This window comes from Camelina sativa, chromosome 8 (genome assembly GCF_000633955.1).
Source record: "Camelina sativa cultivar DH55 chromosome 8, Cs, whole genome shotgun sequence".
In the NCBI taxonomy this organism is placed as follows: Eukaryota; Viridiplantae; Streptophyta; class Magnoliopsida; order Brassicales; family Brassicaceae; genus Camelina; species Camelina sativa.
In genome coordinates this window covers 6,604,971-6,621,281 of record NC_025692.1, presented here as the reverse complement: position 1 = coordinate 6,621,281, position 16,311 = coordinate 6,604,971, and the positions used below count along the sequence as shown (strand labels likewise).

General features: G+C 37.5%; 1 pseudogene; it reads right to left on the bottom strand.

Annotated features, from left to right (window-relative positions):
• Window positions 5,866-8,031, bottom strand: LOC104706505 (annotated as a pseudogene).

Here is a 16,311-nt window from a genome sequence, read left to right as displayed (position 1 = left end):
GGGGGGGGGTAAGGTTTAGTATTTGGAGTTTAAAGTTAAGAATTTAGTTATTTTATGTATAAAAAGGGTATTTTTGAAAATGTACAACCTGAAAAAAAAATATATTTTTTAAAATGACATAGACACAAGTATTTTTGAAAATCCCCTTTTTATTGATAAACATGCATTTAGCACATAATATTCAAATTATCTTGATATCAAATTGTTTAGCAAGCTAGACAAATAATTACACACTAAAATCATAAAACATGTTACGATATTGTCTTTTAAATTGTGTTGTTGATCTCAGATAAACAGATTCATTGAGCGATTCATGGATAATATCGCTGGATGATAGTGTTGGTGTTATGATATGCTCAAATTAAACCCTAGAGCTACTCTCTCAAATTAAGAGATCAATTGTAGTACTTAGGGATCGAATTCCACAAGGACTCAAGTCTACACAATAAATTATAGAGCATTATAATTAAGCTAAACAAGTTGATTTAAATTAAGAAAAGCAATGCAAAATATTAAATAAAAGTGTTGTAAATTCAGAGGATCAAAAAGCTAAGCCTAGAGAATTTCTCAGGAAATTATGAAATATTAAATCAATCAATAAATTAGGATTCAAACAATTAAAAATCAGATCTAATGAATCATAAAATCCCTGTGAAAAACCCTAAATCTAACAAGCAAACTACTCAGACATAATCAATGAAGAACAAATCATCTTTTCTGAATAATAAGCAATTGAAATTAAAAGTAAAAGAAGGAGTTCAAGAATTCTTCTCTCGAATGAGTTCAAGAATTCTTCTCTCGAATGAGTTCAGATCTCTCTCTCCCAAAAGCTCTCAAAATCTCACAGGATTGCAGAAAATAAAACTTGCTATAATAAAACTTAAGGATTTATAAAACCTAAAAACAATATATATGTCATAAAACACGTTTAGGGACTAATGATGCAAATATGAAAAACTTTGGGGCAGATTTGTAAAACTTCCAAAACTTGGGTCTTCTTGCGGCTAACAGGGGTGTCGACCGACACCACCCTTGGTGTTTTGATGTTTTGATGTTTTTACATGTTTTTTTTTTCTCCGTTATGGATCTATCTGCATTTTCTTACTGTGTATTGACAACAATCAGATATATCTAGACTTGAAGCCACAGCACAACTCCAGCAGGATAGGGAAATTGCAGCTCAAATTTCAGGTAAGATGCTTTTTGCTTAGGCTTTTGATTGACATTAGATTATTTTCTCTTCCTACGAGGTGCTAAAAGAAGCCTTATGATCTTTGCAAAGCAACGATGCGCACAACCAGAAGAAGAAAATAAGGTTTGAGGGAGAACCATAGTGGTGGGAACAGCCAAACTGATGATGAAGATTTGGTATTAATTCCTTACTCTTTATTGTTCCTTAAAGGTTAACAATTATAATGTTCATTTCTGATATTGAATTGTGTCTCGTATGTTTCTGCTCATGTATAGGCAACACTTACAATTTATAGTTTATTTATCTCTATGTGATTGCTATGTGCTTATAGGGTTAATGGCATATTGTGGCTTCTCATGATTCTTTTGTTTCATATGAGCAGATACATTTGGAGAGGATAACTAACATATCTTTTTCATATATTCAAAGTGAACTAGTAGCTGTTCATTGGAATGTTTCAAGAAACGCTAAGTGAGCAGCTAAAAGAGAGGCTTTGCTACAAGTAAGAAAGGCTTGGATGGGTTACATGTACATGTCAAGTAATGTTTCTATTCTTTTTGATGTTAGTTTTATTTTGTTTAAGACTTGGTGACACTTTGTTATGTAAGACTTATTTTGCTTAATGTAATTTATGTTATGTATGTTGATTATTTTATGAAATGTAAAAATATAAATCTAATTAAATAAATTTTAAAAAAAATATTACAATAATAAATAAAATAGCATTAATTTTGTGATACAATAAATTATATTATAGCATTTGATTAGTGCTATGATATAGCTACGGTAGAAGCTTCTAACATAGCGTGTAAAATGACTTATAACATGATCTTAAAAAAATAGAAAAACGCGATAACATAACATTTCGCTACTGCTATTGTAAAATACTCTACCATAGCATACATATTCGACGCTATCGTCTGAGCGATATCTACAATAACAGTGGCCTAACATAGCGTTTGTGAAAAAGCTATGAATTACGTATTATAGCATTTCACTAATGTTATCAATGTTCATATTTGTTGTAGTGTTGCAAGCATGCTTGGGGTTTGACTCATTTCTTCCAGGAAGAAAACCCTCTTGCCTTTTAACAGACCCAACAGTCTGTGCCACTTGACTTAACATGAACATTCAGTGCATCAATCCTCTCACTAAGCTCATTGTAGATATTATCAATCTTTCCATTGAAAGTCACAGTTAACTGCTCATGACCCTGAAGAAGCTGCTCAAGCATGACCTCCATTCTACTCTCAGAAGATGTCTGTGGAGGTGGAGACTGATAGGAAGAGTTCCCATAAGTCCTTGTGAAGTTGCTACCTTGTTGTTGCTTCTAAATTCAGGCTTAGGAGTGTAGCCTGAAGAGTTCCTACTCTAAGGTCTGTTGCTTTGCTGATTACCGACTTTTTGACCTTGATTCCCAGCTCTATACACATAGTTGATATTCTCCTCTGTATTCCCTAGATCTGGCTCAAATGTCTCAACTTCAGCAGCAAATTGGACTGACTTCTTACCTACAAGTAGATTATGCACTGAATCTAGCTTAGCATTGGCTGAAGCTAGCTGGCTTGAATCAAATCCTCCATGCAATCTCTTCCTTTAAGCATCAGCTCTCTTAGTACTATTGCTGGAAGCCAAATTCTCAATCAAAGCTTCAGCATCTTCTGGAAATCTTGTTTTGAAATTCCCATGACTTGCAGTATCTAAGGCTAACTGATACTCCCAATCACATCCTCTGAAGAAGATACTTAGCAGTTGCACCCTTGAGAAACCATGGTGTGGACAGCCCCTTTGATAAGATTTGAATCTCACTCAGGCTGCCTTGAAAGCTTCATCTGGTCTTTGCTTGAAAGATGACAGCTTCACTCTCAACTCATCAGATATAGCATTATCATAAAAATAATTAAGGAAATCCACCTTAATATGTTGCCAAGATGTCAAAGATCCAACTGGTAACTGTTTTAGCCATTGAGATGCTTCTCCTGCAAGTGAGGATGGAAAGAGTTTGCAGTATATGTAATCCTCAGTCACTCCATTAGCCTTGATACTGGTCACAAGATCCTCAAAGTGCTCAATATGGTTCAAAGGCTTCTCATTGGGCAGGTTTGAGAAAGGTCTCTGCCCAACTAGTTGAAAGTAAGCAGGCTTCAGCTCAAATTCATTCCTTTGGAATGGAAGAGGAACAATTGCAGATTGTTCTGATAAACCAGGTCAGCTCTGTTGAAGTCTGCAATGGTCCTGATCAAGTCCCGGTTGTGCTCCTGTCTTCGAACCGGATTGTTTACGTGGTTTGCAGCTCCACGTCCGTCTGCTAGAAGGGGGTGTCTATCGACACCCAGTTGGCGTCGATCGACACCATCGTCTTGCTTGTCGACGATAACAGCTTCAGCAATCACATTGCCTTCTGCATCAATCTTTTGGCCCTGTTCATTGCGCAAGTGGCCCTCTTGATCCCTCAAAATACCAGCCTCATCAGCTCTCAGAATGATTGGGTGAACCATCTTCAAAGATTTGGCTGCTTTTCGGTTTTCACGCTCTAACTTCCCCAACTCTTGGTTTGAAAATTTCATAGTTGGACCAGTTTTGTTGCTCCTTGTGATAGGCTTATTAGGCATATACCTGAAACACACAAGAGAAGAGTAACAAAAGCGTGTAAGTTGCAAATAAAAAGAAAAATTTAGACGAAATTAAAAACTCAAATCTAATGGTAGATCAAAGAGTCCCTGACAACGACGCCAAAATTTGATATGCTCAAATTAAACCCTAGAGCTACTCTCTCAAATTAAGAGATCAATTGTAGTACTTAGGGGTCGAATTCCATAAGGACTCAAGTCTACACAATAAAATATAAAGTTTTATAATTAAGCTAAACAAGTTGATTTAAATTAAGGAAAGCAATGCAAAATACTAAATAAAAATGTTGTAAATTCAGAGGATCAAAAAGCTAGACCTAGGGAATTTCTCAGAAAATTATGAAATATTAAATCAATCAATAAATTAGGATTCAAGCAATTAAAAATTAGATCTAATAAATCATAAAATTCCTGTAAAAAACCCTGACCGTAACAAGCAAACTACTCAGACATAATCAATGAAGAACAAATCATCTTTTTTGAATAATAAGCAATTGAAATTAAAAGTCAAAGAAGGAGTTCAGGAATTCTTATCTCGAAGGAGTTCAGATCTCTCTCTCCCAAAAGCTCTCAAAATCTCACAGGGTTGCAGAAAATAAAAATTGCTAGAATAAAACTTAAGCGTTTCTAAAACCTAAAAAAAATATATATGTCCTAAAACACGTCTAGAGACTAATGATGTAAATATAGAAAACTTTGGGGCAGATTTGTAAAACTTTCAAAACTTTGGTCTTCTTGCGGCTAACAGGGGTGTCGACCGACACCACCACTTATGATCGGCTCCAAAGTCTCTTTCTTAGCTGAATTGCTCTAAAATCCCTCTAATTGTTCCATTTTGCTATTTTCATGCCAAAATCCTAGAAAACCTGTAAAGACTCAAAAACATCCTAGAAAACAAATGAAAAAACTCAAAAGGCACATTTATATTATGGTTAAAAACCGTAAAAATCATGATATATCATGTTCTAAATTTTTTTAAGAGAAGTATTTTTTTTGTTTAGTGGCATTTTTGTAGTTAAAATAAGAGGAGAAATGTGGTTAGAAAAAAAAAAGAGAAGAGAAAGAACTAATAAACCATGGGCCTCTTCGATCTGGTTTAAAAGAGCTACGCCTAAACATGCATTCACTATGTGGGTGGCACAACTCCAACGGTTGCCAACCAGGGACAGATTGGCGGCTTGGGGAATTCCCACCCCTACCACCTGCTGTCTCTGTTCTACATATGACGAGTCTCACACTCACCTGTTCTTAACATGCTCTTTCAGTGATCAGGTATGGGAAAGACTCCAGTCTCGCCTTCGCCTTTGTCAAATTGGCTTCCACACTTGGCCAGCCCTTATTGCCTGGACAAGACTCAAATCGGACAACACCCCTCCAATCATTAGGAAGCTCGCGTGTCAAGTTGTGGTGTACCACATCTGGAAGCTCAGGAACAATATCCTCCACAACCAGTGCTACCTCTCCCCTGATGCTGTTTTCACGGACATAGAGAAGGAGATTTGCAATATCATTACTGCTAAAGAAAGCCGGAAGCAATTCAGGAATCTCATGGCCCTTTGGTCTAGATAAAAATCTTTTGTTGATTTAGTATTAACAACTTTTTGTAACCCTTGTTTTTTATTTCTTTTTTGGCAAGGTTACAAAACTATAGGTGGCTACTTTTGTATAACCTCAAACCTTTCATCTTTATGAATATTCACATTCTTATCAAAAAAAAAAAAACAAAGAACTAATAAACTAATAAGAAATGTTAGAAATTTAATTTTCATTCCACTAGGTATACTGATTAATATAGCCCTTCATTTTATTCGGCTATTTCATAATTCAACTACCTTGTGCTATTCAGCTGCTTATCTAACATACGAGTCAAGCACATAATCTTTACCATAAAATATGGAAACAGTATAANAACCACATGATTAGAGCTATTTTTTTTTTTTTTTTTTTTTTTTTTTTTTAAACACCTCAACTTTATATTAGATAGAGGAAGTGTTGTACAAAGAGCTAGTTTTGGGAGAAAATAAAAAGTTGTAGATTATATAAACCAATATGCTTAATATATATATCCCACTTCGAACTAATAAAATAAAACAAAAAAATAATATCGGAAGAAGAATTAATCTAATCTTTTCTGGTATGTATAATCACACCGTCTCTTATTTCCAAGCAACGATCCCATGACATACCCTTCTTGGTCCGTCGTTATTTTCACCGGAATAGCTGGACAATACGCAAACAAAAAACCGTTTAAATACGTAGCATCTGTATTCATCTCAAACACAATCTCAACCTCAGAATCCCAAATCACGTCGCCTATAGCTCCCGGCATAACCACCTTCTCGAAAACGACTTCTGCTTTGTCTCCGGTATAGAAATAACCCGACAAGGGAGATGATGATTTGGAGATAATTTGGCCGTGTCGGAGTAAACGCGAATTGAGTGTATGTATAGAGACTTTACAGCCGGTGACTGGACTCTTAGCAACGAAACCGATCCTCCAATCAGCGGCTGAAACGTTCGCGTTTGCGTTTGCGCTTGAGACGGAAACGGAATTGGCAAAAAGTTCTACGTAACAACAGTTTCTTCCGTCAGGTCGTCCTGAAAAGATGAGACAAACAACGAAGAAGGAAGCAATTATAGCAAAGTAACAAGTGCAGCAACAAAGTGGCGTAACGTCCACGGGCGCGTCGGGTGGTGTGGCTAAAATTTGCTGGTTACATTGGCCGGGTTCGTGAATGAGGCCACAAGAAGTACAATGAGATCTTGTCATTATGGAGGTTCTAACACGTTCTAATGAAAAAAAAATAACAAGATATATATATATATATATATATATATATATATATATATATAATATTCTAATCTCTTTTCTTTTTTCCTAAAATATATAGGTCAGTTGAGATACTTTATTGCGAAAACAAAAAAAAGTTGAGATACTTTAGTTATACTGTATTGATTCGCAAACGAAACAAACCACAGAAATCAATGGAGGCTATAATACATTTTTTTTTTGAAAATTAAGGCTATAATACATTGGTAAAATTAAGGCTATAATACATTGGTAACAACGTCATCTAGTATCCGGAGAAATACTATATTGTGAACCGACACAAAGACTAACGAAAGAAAGAATAATTCTGTTGAATCATACAAATCATCCATGATCATGGCAATAACCATGTATCGATCTTCTCTTAAATGGATTTTTTTTATAGCAAGATTGTATATGTTTGATAGAATAGTTTTTGGTTAAATGCGATAACTAAATTCTCAAAATAATTGTAAATCCACTATCTTTACATTTTTATCAAAGAGAAGTGTATTAAAACAAAAATAATGGATTTGGAAAAAAATACCTGGAGTAAATAACACAAAAAAACAAAAAACAAAACAAAAACAAGAATATGATGAAAAGGCCTAATTGTTATAACGACTTCCTCGCAAAATCTTCAATTTCGTGAAAGAAGACTGACAATGAATCTTCTCCACGTTCTCATAGCTTCGGGTTAGATTATTACACCTTATCTCAACATGTCCAGCGTTATCATAGTCGTCTCCGAAACTCTTATGCTTAGCCCTTAATGTGATATCTAATTGCTCGGAGACGACGTCGTTCGGGTTACCTTCGGCAACGAAATCCACTGAGAAAGCCGTGTGACTCGGGGACTTACGTTCGTGATAAGTATTTAAAACGGCAGCGCTTAAAGAACCGAGACTCACGGCAGTTTCATCGCCTTCGTAGTAAATAGAAAACCTGCAAGACCATGGACAGAAGAAGCCAAATTGCTTCGAGCATCAGATCAATCAATATGTGACCCAAAAAAAAACTACATATGAGAACAAATTAAATATATATACAATATTCGTTTGGACTAGCTAGTCAAAATACCTGGAGCTAGGGTTTTTGACGAGAAAATTAACATGCCACGTAGGGGAGGAGGGAGAGACGGAGATTGATTGGATTGAGAATTTGGCGTCGCAGAGAGCATGGTCGACGAAGTATAACATATATACTACTACAGCGAGGATGGTGAATATTGCGCCGCAACATGGTGAAAGGCAAACTGTAGTTTCCGTGCAAGTGGGTTTACGATCATTACTTGCCGGCACAGTCACTATTGGTCGTGACCACCAACTAAGACGAGGAGGGGGAGCGTCAGAGGACGGTGGAATTGGGTACTCGTTGTAAGAATTGGTTTGGAAAGCCATTCCTAATATTCGTTCTCTCTCTCTTTTTTGTTTTGGCTGGTTTGGAGAGGAAAAAAAGATTTTGTTGTTAACCTAATCGTTACGCGTGGGGTATCATGATTAATATATTTTGATTTTGATGTTTTTCCTTTGTTTAAATTTTATTTGTTGATAAGGTTGTAATTCTGTTATTTCCGTGATATATTATTTACCAAATTTTATAAAATTAAAATCCTATCTTTCGCTTTATTTTTCTTTTATAAATGATATCTCTTTTTGTATAAATGTATCTGACTTTCTTTTCCAAATACATTATTATATGTCAATGTATAATATTAAACTATATTTGGCCTTGAATTCATTTCTTATAAAAAAAACCCCAAACAATCAAATCCTATCTTTATTATATTAATTAAAAAGCAAGATATTAATACATAAAAACAAAATTTAAGGATCTTTATGCTTTTATATCATGATGTCTCAAATAGAAAACCCAAACAATCTATGTTATCTCTTTTAGTCTTTTGATATTTTTTTTCTATTAAGAAAAAACAAAGAAAAAGTTTTGTTGAAGAAACAGAAATTAATGAGCAATTTTGAAAATAAATTGTTTTTCATTTTTTATGAATAGTCAGTCATATAAAGTTGGGTTTTGAAAGTTAGTCATTAACAAGATTTTGACATGTGTCAAGTTATCAAGCTCAGATTTTGACATGTGTAAAAGGTAATATTTAATAGAAGAAATTTGATTACAACAAAAATAAAATATTTTGTTTTAAAAAATATTAATAATGTAAGAAGATAATTATCAAAAATTACAGAATTTATAAAAAAAATACAAAGTTTTTTTAGATAATTATAAGGAGATTATACATATATTATATATATATATATATATCATAAAATTCGAAATTATAACATCTATTTTTAATTTGAAGTTATTCATTCTACGAGAAAAACGAAATGGGATTAAGAAAAATATACAGTTAATTCTAAATTCTAAATTTTATAAATAATTTATTCAAAAATATTGCTTTCAATTTTTTTCTATTAGTAAAATGTTTTTAATAATTTTGTTCTATTAAAGAAAATGTCCAATTTTATAACTAATATTTCAGGATGGATAACTTTTCGGGAAGTGATTGTCGGAACTGCGCGAGGACAAAACACATGGAAAGATCATATGGAATTTGTAGGGTCGGTAAACAAGTATTTAAAGCTTCCCAGACTTAACAGACCAGCCGTCGGATATGGATGGACCATGAGTAGACGTGAAGCCCATTAAGGAAGGTGGGCCTGTGGACATGGGTTCAGTAAGCAAGGTGGCAGTCGGGGCGTTCCAAAGACAAAGGCTACATCATGGTGTCAAAAATACTGCCACAAATACATTGGAAAATTTAACATTAGTTACTATTAAAAGATTTTGTGACGTTATAAAAGAGTTTTTAGTTTTATTGGTTGTTGGAGCAAGCCATTTTGAGATAGCTAAAAGACATGAACATGTTTTCTCCACACATGAGGAGGGCAGAGCTGAGGTTCTCTCTATGGTGGAGGAGGTTGGACGCAAGGTTATGCCCCGAGTGAGGAAGGTGGAGGAGGTTGATTCAAAAATATTGCTTTCAACTTTGTTCTATAGGTGAAATTTTTTCAATGGGAAGGCAAATTTTCCTTACTTTTTTAAACCAAATATACTCCTACATTCTCCTTTTTCAGTTTGGAATAGGTAAGATTAATATGTTGACCCAAAAAAAAATGGAAGATTAATATATGCATCTTCTTTTTTCTAATACTGTATTTTAAAATTTATTGTAGTAGTTGTAGATTATTTTATTTTATTTATATTTTCATCTCTGAATTATTTGAGATTCATATATTACCGCTTCTAATTTTCTATTATTTCTTTAATTATGTCAAATTAATCTTCTGATTTCTCAACCTTATTGGTTGGTCAGAGACCTTTTGTGCAAATATAATTGTTACCAATCGTTCAATCCGAAAAAGAGATAAAAAGGAAAAGATCATCAATCAACCTAATAGCTGGATAAAATAGGCTAATCAAACACAAGCTTACAACAAACGTAGATAGATTGTAAAAACATAAATCGTTGTTGATAGATCCATAGGAGCTCGGAGACAGAGGCTACATCATGGTGGGTCAAAGAAACTTCTACGAATATATTGGGAAATTTAACAGTAGTTACTATCAAAATATTTTGTGACATTGGAAAATGGTCTTTAGTTTCATTAGTTGCTGGAACAAGCCACTTTGAGATAGCTAAAAGACGTGAACATGTTCTCTCCACACAGGAGGAGGGCAGAGCCGAGGTTTTCTCTATGATGGATGAGGTTGGAAGCAAGGTTATCTCCCCTAAGAGAGGAAGGTGGAAGAGGTTGCATGCAAGACTATCTCCCCAAGGGATGAAGACGGAGCCAAGGTTCTCTCCATGGTAGAGGAGGTTGGACGCAAGATTCTCTGTATAAGGGAAGAGGACAGAACCGAGGTTCTCTGCATGGTTGGTCATACACTATTGTGATGTAATTTATTTTTTATTTGAAATATTTTTCGAGGCAACAATTTTAGTGATTAAAGAAACTATGCAAAAGTGAAAGTAAGAGACTTATAATAGTTGGTTTAATTTGTTCATATAGACATTTTCTAGATGGTGGTAAATAAAATATTTGTAACATACATTATACCTAGATGTAAAATATACAATTTTACTGGTAACATACATAAAAGATTTGTAAATAAATATAAATTAGTGTATTATAGCAAAAAAAATTATAAACAATGTGTAATAAATTTTTATAAATTTTTATTAACTTTAATTTTATTTACAAAATTTTAAATCCGCACATTAGACGGGTCCTTATCTAGTATATATAGTTTCAGTCTTTTAGAGATTAATCTTACCGGTTTATCGGTTTATCCACATGGTTAAGAGAAAAAATAAAAGAGAAGGATATGACTGAAATAGCTTATGCCTCGGCCCAGTCTTCCAAACTCAAAGGCCCAATAGTTTTTATAAGACCCAATAGTTTCTTTCAGGAAAATTGAAAATTGCTAATTCATCCGCCATTGACGTATTCGATGATGTAAGTGGAAGTGACTCTTCGTCTAACCAGGCCCAATAGTCATATGACTCTTCGTCTTCTGTCAACCTTTCAACACTTCTCTCTCAATATATATATATATATATCGGACTCTTCAATTTGATTTGGAAGAAGCAGAAAAATAAACCTAAAGAAGAACATTCGAAAAAACCTTAGATTTTGTTCAGAGTGTATTTGGAGATTCAATTCGATTAAAATGGAACCTGGGTCTAGAAAAGGCAAGAGGGTGGTGGTGATCGGCGGCGGAATCGCCGGCTCACTCGCCGCGAAATTGCTTCAGTCCGATGCTGACGTAACCCTCATCGATCCGTAAGTTTCTTAAAAATACCATTTTTATTGTTCTTCGTTTTGGTCTTCAAAAGCTTCAAAATTTGTCTTTGACACATTTAAAACAAGAAGGAGTACTTTGAGATTACATGGGCAAGTTTGAGATCTATGGTGGAGCCTAAGTTTGCTGAAAGAACAGTCATTGACCATAAGAGCTACTTGAAACAAGGCCGTGTTGTAACTTCTCCGGTGATCAATATCACAAATAGTGATGTTATGACTGAAGATGGATCTGTCATTGGTTATGACTATCTTGTGATTGCTACAGGTCACACTGACTTGTTCCCTAAAACTAGACAAGAGAAGTTATCACATTACCAAGCTTCCCGGCCGGATCACCTTCCCGACCGGATCCGTAGTAAATTTCACCAGAATAGCGGGACAAGCCGCCATCAAAAGACCGCTTAAACCTTGACGTTTTATATTAATTGCAATCATAATCTCATCAACCCCAATATTCCAAATCACGTCACCAGTAACTCCCGGCACAACCACCTTCTCGAAAACGACAGCTGTTTTGTCTTCCTTGACGAAATAATCGGACGAGGGATTTGATGAATTGGAGATAACTTGGACGCCACGTAGTAAACGGGAATTGAGTACATGTATAGAGACTTTACAGCCGGTGAGGGTGCAGAACTACTTGATCAGAACTAATTGGTGCGGGAATTGAGCGCATGTTTGATTAAACGCTTCGTGATGAAAAAAAAATATCTTATATATATACTTTTTTTTTTGGTAGGAGAGGGGAGACAATGTCTCCCACTTTTATTCAACTAAAAAAAACGACAACCGAACAGCAACAGAACGCAGGACCACAGTCCCATTCCTATCAGCTACAAGAATAGAATGCAGAAAACTAGGACAAGAGTCAAGGTCATTAAATCCTAATGGTAAAGAAAAAGCATGGTTAGCTAAACCATCAGCAAGATAGTTCACCTCCCGATAAATGTGTGTAATGCGGACTAGCCAGTCCCTTGAGAGAAAGCCATAGCACAAGCGTACTAGGAAGGACAGCGGATGTGAATCACATATCCCTGTCCGAAGAAACTCACCACCATCTCAGAATCAATCTCTAGCTCTAAGCACTGCACCCTCCGTTCCCAAACCAAGTACAGCCCGTAATATACACCCCACAACTCTGCTAAAGGTGTAGAACAAACCCCAATATTTAGAACAAAACCCGCACACCAGTTACCAGCACCATCTCTAATGACCCCACCAGCAGCTGCGTTACCCGGATTCCCTCGAGATGCACCATCAGTATTTAGTTTCAGCCACCCATCCGCCGGCAATTTCCATCAGACAAGTCTATCACCCCGTGTAACTGTCCCTGTAGGCCCTCTCTGCCTTTCATGCGCCAACAGAACCTCCCTCGCAGCCTCCTTGACAAACTGGACCCTATCTCGACACTTTCTATTCTCGCCAAATACATTCATGCATCTCCACTTCCACCCCCACCAAGCTGTCACAGCAAAAAGAGTAGGCCACGCAATACCTCCCACTACCTTTCTACTCCCCAAGTTCGCAAATAACCATTCCTGAATTGACTGGGAAAAAAATGCAGCCCTCGATCTCGGAGACACCAACCTCTGCCATACCCCCTTCATCGCAGGACAGTCCCGTAAGATGTGTATAATAGACTCCTCCCCCCCCCCTTTACAAACGGAACAGATACTTGTGTCATTCAAACGTCTTCGAAATCTCTCCAAATTAGTCATAATAACCTGGTGTCCGGTCAGCCATAAGAACATCCTGACCCGTTCCGATGCCACCACAGACCAAATACGACCAAAGAAAACTTCCCCACGAGTACCAGGTACAGGATTACACGTTAACAAAGCATATGCAGACTTCACAGAGAACTTCCCATCAGCACTTCCACTCTAGGATAAACGATCCGATACTCCCGTGATCAAGCCCACTACAACAGCCGAGAGATGAAACCTTATATAATCAGAAACAAACGGAAGGATGCGAGCAAGATCCCAACCACCACCATCTTTCCACATTTGGTAGGCAGTTAGTATCTCATATCCAGCCGGTAGCGGTCCCACCACTAACTCCTCTAGAGGCACGCTTAACAACCAGTTATCCTTCCAGAACCGGATAGTCTTACCATTCCCCATAATCCAACGCAAACCCGAACAGACAACCTCTCTCAACCCCACACCTATACCACGCCAAGTAGACGACCAATGGCTTTTGGCAACCATCCACCTCTTATCATGCACCTCCCCCACTTTATATTTACTTCAGAGTACCCGAGCCCACATACTCTCCTTCACATAACGGATACCAAGACCACCATGTTTTTTTGGACGACAAACACGGTCCCAAGCTACCAAATGTTGTCTCTTCTTCTCTTCAGTACTGCCCCACAAGAAATTTCTTGATATTTTCTCCAGCATATTCACCGTTGCCATTGGTAATATAATCGTTGACATGGAATGCACCGGGATCGAAGACAAGACTGCCTTTATCAACGTTACTCTACCCACGAGGCTCAAGAACCGTCCCCTCCATCCAAACAATTTTGAAGAGACCCGCTCCACTACCTCTCCAAATGTGTCCTTGTTGATGCGTTTATGGAGGATAGGCATACCCAGATATTTGCCCATTTCCCTGGTAGCTTTGATACAACTCTCTGTACTAATTTGTGCTTCAAGCTCCTGGCTCACATTAGAGGAAAAGAAAATCTTCGACTTTTCTAAGCTAACCTTCTGACTAGAGGCATTGCAAAAGTTCTCCAACACCCGACGTAAAACTCGGATTCGCGCCACTGAAGCCTCCGCAAACAATATTAGATCATCAGCAAAGCATATATGAGACAGAGGGGGTCCTCCTTGAGACAATCTGATCGGATTCCACTCCTTTGAAGTCACAAAGAGCTCAATTTGATGGCACAATCGTTCAATACACAGTACAAACAAGTATGGTGATAAGGGGTCACCCTGTCTGAGGCCTCTAGCTGGTCGAAACCCCTCTGTTTTCTTTCCATTCCACAAGATACTCATAGTAGGACCAGAGACGCACACCATTATCCATTTCACCCAATCCACCGAGAAACCCGCTGCAATCAAAGTATCCTCGAGGAAATCTCACCTAATGCGATCATAGGCTTTTTCTAAATCCAATTTTAATAACATCCAACCTTTCTTGCCTTTCTTCCTCCTCATAGAATGGACCGCCTCCTGAACAATCACAATATTATCTCAGCTCAACCTCCCTGGGATAAAGCTAGCCTGAGCTGGACCGATCAACTTATTGATCACCTTCTTTAACCTTACAACCATAGCCTTGATAATTGTTTTGAATAACACATTACATAGGCTAATAGGCCTGAATTGTGTGATTTTTTCGGGCTTCAACACCTTAGCAATCAGCACCACCAAAGCATCATTAGTCCCAGCATGCAACTCTCCTATTTCAAAGAATTTCAACACAAAGTGGACAACAGATTCACCAACAACCTCCCAAGAATTCTAGTAGAAGAGTGGTTAAAAGCCATCCGGCCCTGGTGCTTTGTACTTTCCCATACTATGCACCGCACTCTTAACCTCCAACGCAACAAACGGTTTATGCAGCTCCGTTATCTCACTCGGACTCAATCTGTTAAACCCCTTCTGTGGTAATTTCGGAGCCTCTAAACTCGCATCTTCCATTGAGTACAGTCGCGAAAAATAACCTACAACCAAACTCTCAAGCTGATGAGGATCCATAATCCAACGCTCTTCATTATCCCTGAGCATCTCAATCCGATTATGTCTCCTGCGAACCACTGTTTGAGTATGAAAATACTTAGCATTCCTGTCTCCCAACGCAATTGATTTTTCACGAGACTTCTGAAACCATATGATCTCCTCTTGTTCCAAGACACGATCAAACTCCTTTACAAGCTCTGCTTCACACAATAATAAATCATTTGTCGGAGCTGTATCAATTAGTGCCTGAACAGCCGTGCTGTTATTCGATAATTGCGCTTTCCTCTTCTGAACATCTCCAAAAACCTCTCTATTCCACTTCTTCAACTTCAACTTAAGAATATGGAGGGCCTCAGGAGTTGAAACAGAACCGTTCCACGATGCTACTAGAAGATCTTTGAAACCACTATGCTCCAACCATGCAGCTTCAAATCTGAAAGGACGCCTACTCGGGTCCCCTCGACCTACCGGAGTAAACTGTAAGTATAATGGCACATGATCAGAGGATGGAAACGACATATGAGTCACGGAAGCCTCCTACCATTTCAATTTCGCTTGTGCACAACATAAAACTCGATCCAGCCTTTTGGAAACAAAAGATTGTGCCACCGTTCCTCTCTTCCAAGTAAACTGGCTCCCTTTAAACCCCAAATCAATAAGAGCCAATTCATTTATCCACGCACCAAACGCCACTGAGTCAGGAGATAGGCTACCATTCCCACCAGTCCGCTCATCCACCCGCACAATTGTGTTGAAATCCCCTCCAAGCACCAAAGGACCATCCACATTTGAGACAGTAGACTTTAGTACATTCCATAACCCACTCCTCCTGCTCACTGTAGGAGCTGCATACACAAACACCAAGTGTAAAATCTCTACACCATTATCCACTCGAGCATGAATGAACTGCTCTGCTGCTTCTACAGTGGTTACCACTCCTACACTCGTCCTCCAAAGTAGCCAAATTCCCCCACTCTGACCAATCGCATCCACCCGGAAAGAATTCTCGAATCCCAACCCTTGACAGATGTGTTGAGCCCGATCACCGCCTGCGTGAGTTTCAAAGATCGCGAGAATATCAGTATTGAATTTCTTCAACAAGTAACGAATAGATCGCCTGAAACTGGGTTTATTCGCCCCCCCCCCCCCCCCGACC